This window comes from Macadamia integrifolia, chromosome 12 (assembly GCF_013358625.1).
Source record: "Macadamia integrifolia cultivar HAES 741 chromosome 12, SCU_Mint_v3, whole genome shotgun sequence".
In the NCBI taxonomy this organism is placed as follows: domain Eukaryota; kingdom Viridiplantae; phylum Streptophyta; class Magnoliopsida; order Proteales; family Proteaceae; genus Macadamia; species Macadamia integrifolia.
In genome coordinates, this window is record NC_056568.1 from 11,856,361 (window position 1) to 11,861,316 (window position 4,956).

The window sequence follows — 4,956 nt, forward strand, 5'->3', positions numbered from 1 at the left end:
TATTTTTTTTTTTTTTTTTCTGATGAGCTAGGAAATTACAAGAGTACTTAATGAAAAATATTTCACTTTACAAAATTAATCATCCAATCTTTATTTTAATTAATCTACCTAAAATAAATGGCATGAACAATTGTTGCTTCATCTTTGCAACTGTTGCGATGACGTGGTAGTGTCATCTTTGTAACCATTCCAAAGATCTCATCGTAATCCACTATGTACTCTTGCGTATAACCTTTTGCAATAAGACAAACCAACCATGTTACACAATGCACATCCGACAGCTAGGAACTCCTTTGAGAGATAGAGAGTGTGTGTGGGCACATGTCATCAGCTGCTCCTAGTTGTTAGATAAGTGTTAGGCACCCAACGCAGCTGAAGAGAATCCGTGTCCAAAAAGTAAAGGGGGAGAGTTTTTTGTCCAAGAGCACAGCTCCTACACCAACACGGGGCAAAGAGAGCGCCTATTGAAGCACCAGGAGTGGTGGATCTTTATTTTTCATATGGGGTAGGTAGACTAGTCATTTCGAAGGGGCTTGTATTTGGGTGCATAAGCCATGCTCTCGGACAGCCTGTCCTTGTTCCCATAAATAAAATTCAAGAAATTAGAGTAATATGTATTCTTGGATCTGGTTCCTCTCCAATCTCATCGATGCCAACGCTCATCTGACAGCTGAGAACACCCGTGCATGCACCCCAATACACAGGTGCATGCCCCAAGGGCCTCCCAATTGTCGGATATGCATTGGGTGCTTAGTGCGACTGGTGAGAATCTCGTTCCATAGTTCTTGCCTTCTTGGGAAAATTATAATTTTTTTTTTCTAATGAACTGGGAAATTACAAGATTACTTAATAAAAAAGAGTTCACTTTACAAAATAAATCATCTAGTCTTTATTTGAATTAATTTACCTAAAATAAATATAGATATTGTTGGCATAAAAAGTGATAGTGTCATTTTTATAACTACTAGGATTAGGGGTGCAAGTTTAGCCCTGACGATCCGAACCCACCCCAACACGCCTTGAGCCCGAACCCTGTGTAACCCGACTATGAGGACCAACCAAGCCCAGCCCGACCCAACCCTGTGTGGGGTTGGGCAGAGCCTGGGTTAAGGCACAAAAAACCTAGCCTGACCCTAACCCGCCCTGAGTCTAACCCTGATTATTATTGTGCTTCGTAAGATGCAGTTGTCTCTCCTAGCCAAGGGAGTTTATTGTTGTTGTTATTGAGTTTCTTATGTAACAAGAATACGATAGAGACCAGTATAGTCAAAAGAGAGAGCACAAAGCCAAAGGAAAAACCTATCTCTACAACTATGAAATGCGGAATGAGGAGAGGTGGGGGCTTGTAGTACTTGAGTTTCTTGGTCCTTATATATTGGAAATTAAGCATTATTATAGATCAAGATAAAATTCTAACAATGAATGATTGGATTATATCATAATATGTTGTCTTTTGATGGATGGGATTAAAAAAAAGGGTTGCATGGAAAAATAGGGGCACATGAAATCTCCATGAAAGAATGATAAAATATCACGTTCAGTATAGTTTAATGAAGGAATTCATTTTAGGGTTTTAATTAAAAACCAGGATTCAATTCATTTTGGGAATTAAAATCAGAATTGAATCATATATTATCGGAATGTGATTCCACTAAGAAGACTAGTTAGGGTCAACCCCACCCAACCCGGCCCAACCCTGAACCCAGTAGGGTTGGGCCTGAGCATGAACCCGGCAAGGTTGCGTTAGGGTTGGGTTGAGTTTTGGGACCTAGGGTTGGGTTAGGGTTTCAACTCGGGGTTCAGGGTTGGGCCTGAGCATGAACCCGGCAAGGTTGCATTAGGGTTGGGTTGAGTTTTGGGACCTAGGGTTGGGTTAGGGTTTAAAACCCTAACCCAACTCGGCCCTGTTTCACCCCTAGTTGCAATGATGTGGTAGTGTCATCTTTGTAACTATTGTAAAGATCTCATTGTAATCCACTACGTACTCTTGTGTACGACCCATTGCAACAAGACGAGCCAATCATGGTACACAATGCACATTTGATAGTTGGGCATCTCTTGGGGTGTGTGTGTGCACATATCTTGGGATACGTGCCCAAGTGCTCTTAGTTGTCGGATGCGTGTTGGACACCTAGCTCGGCAAAAGAGGATCCGGCCGGGCCAATGAGAGTGCCTATGGAAGTAGGTGAGACTTTTATATTTCATAGAGGGTATGCCAGTTATTTCGCAAGGGCTTATTTGGGTGCACGAGCCATGCTCTCGGATATGGTGTCCTTTTTTCCAAAATTAAAATTCGAGAAATTAGAGTAATGCAGTAATTCTTGGATTCAATTCCTCTCCAACCATATTGTGGCCAGCGCTCATCCGATCGATGGGAGCACCAATGTGCGCACCCCAATACACAGGCTCATGCCCCAAGGGCCTCCTAGTTGTCAGATTTGCATTTGAGTGCCTAGTGCGGTTGGCAGGGATCTCGTTCTATAGTTCTTGCCTTCTCGGGAAAATTATAAGATTTCTTTTCTTTATAAATAGAAAAATTATAACTGCTACGATGAGACAGTAGTTCATATTTATAACTGTTACAAATATCTCATCATAATCCACTCCGTACTCTTGTGTATAGTCTGTTGTAGGGGTGTCAATTCCTAAATCGAACCGGTAAAACCGGTCGGACCGAACCGTTAACAACCCGAACCGAACCGAACCGAAGCCTTATTGGTTTGGTTCGGTTTCGAGTATTGTAACCCCAAAACCAAACCGAACCGCACCGAAAACTGGATGAACCCGAAACCAAACCGAAACCGGCTCAAAACCCGGACCGAAACCGAAACCAAACCGGTAAGAAACCGAAACACTCCAAAATTCATTAAAAAAATTAAAATTTGCATAGTTTTGTATACATTTGTATGGAAAATCGAATCCAAACTAGACCAAAAACCAAAACCAACCCGGTTACAAATCGATTTAAGAAACCGAAGTTCAACAATTCATCATTTGGTTGTTTCCTAATGGCTCCATACCGGTTTAAAAAACCGATCCAAACCGAAATGAACCTAATAAATCCAAACCGGTACCAACCCGAACCCAAACCGCACCGAAGCCGACACCGGACCGAAAACCGATAAATCCTTAATGGGTCGGTTTCGATCACTTCCAAAGTCACACCGAAACCGGTGGAACCGGACCGAAACCGCATCAACCCGGACCGTTGACACCCCTAGTCTGTTGCAACAAGATGAGCCAGCTAGCAAAACAATGTCTCTAAGCCTACAACACGCTTAGGAATGAATTATTTACTTATTGAGTAGTCATCTCTTATGATATTAAAAATAAACTACTCCTCATTCGCTCAAAAGAGTCTATACATTAAGAAATAGGCATCTTGCCTCTAATTAAACCTTTCCTCACAATCCTCCCTTGTGGTTTCTCTTTTTTGATGTATCATCCTTTTATCGATGTTTCTACCTTACTAAAATTTTTTATATGTCATCCTTATTTTATCTTTTTTGATGTATCATCCTTTTATCAATGTTTATATCCCTACTAAAATTTTTTATATATCATCCTTATTTAATTGTTTTCTCCTCTAATTTATTATTTATCATCTTTTTTATTTTGTACATGGATAGAGGTACCCAAATTGCCTTTCCTTTAGGCAATATAATTTTACTCTTTTTTTTTTTTTAAATTAATTTTTCATTCACACAAAATAAAAGAATGGACTGTTAGTTTTATTGAGTTAGCTCAATTTGTAATTTTTAAGTAATGTAGTGATTTTCCATAATAATTCATCATTTTGTTGGAAACTCGTCATCAGTGGTAACTTTTGTCTTACATGAACGGTTTTGCCTGCCAAAGGGGGAAAGAAGAGCGACAGAGAAAGACCACGCGTCATTCGTATCGGTGTCGGGTTAAACCGTATCGTAATAGAGCATAGAGGATACAGAAAAGTGGTCGAAAAAAAGACAAGTCAGCAAGAATTCTTGGATGGGGCCCACCTTGAGTCGAGTCTTCCTGTACGGAAACAACAGGACAAGGAAAGCAAAAAGCGCGTGTCACAGAGAGAGAAAATGAATTGAATTGCGTCGGTTTGTTCCTTCCTCTCCTTTCCCATTGCGCGTTGGACTTTAGGGTTCTTTTCGAATGTTCTTATTCTTTTTATATTATTGAGGTACGATGATGATGATAATGATGATAATAATAGTTTCTCTCTCTACTTAATCCACCTCAAAACTCCAATCCCCACACTAAGACGTGGGATTCTAGCAAAGCACCTCCAAGGCTCAAAGTAGGAGTGTCAAAGTATCAAACCCTAAACCCAACCGATCAAACCGATTAAAGAAAACACAAAATCCGATTCTCTAACTGACCCATTTTGATTTGGGGTATTGTAAGTTAGGGGTGTAATCGGTTAGTTCGGTCCTGTTTCAGTTTGGATTGAGTCGATTTTGGTGTAGGAATAGTTAAACCAAATCAAACCAATAAATGAATATTAGGTTTTGATTTTGATTTCGATTTCTTTTATGGGTTGGTTGCAGATTTGGCCTGTTCATGTTTGGTTTATCATAAAAAAAAAAAAAAAAGATTTTTTTTGAGCTGGTTTCGGATTCTTACTAATTTGGTTTTGGTTTTGGTTTGGATTTTGTACTGATTTTGATTTTGTTTAGTTTTCAGGGCAGATCTGTCTGATTTTGATATCATAAAATTTCAAATTGAAACTAGTCCAACAAGGCTTCGATTTGTTTTGAGCTGGGTTATTTTTGTTTTGTCGGTTTGGCTAGTTTTGTCGGTTTGAATCAGGTTTTGACACCCCTAATAAAATTGATTGAAAATCAACTCGCATTGAACCAACTGAAAACCTTATCGTGCATAGAAATTCAGACTAAAATGAACCCAAACCAACAAGAAACTAATTCTAAGCCAAAAATCAAACTGAACTTTTTTTTTTTTTTTTTT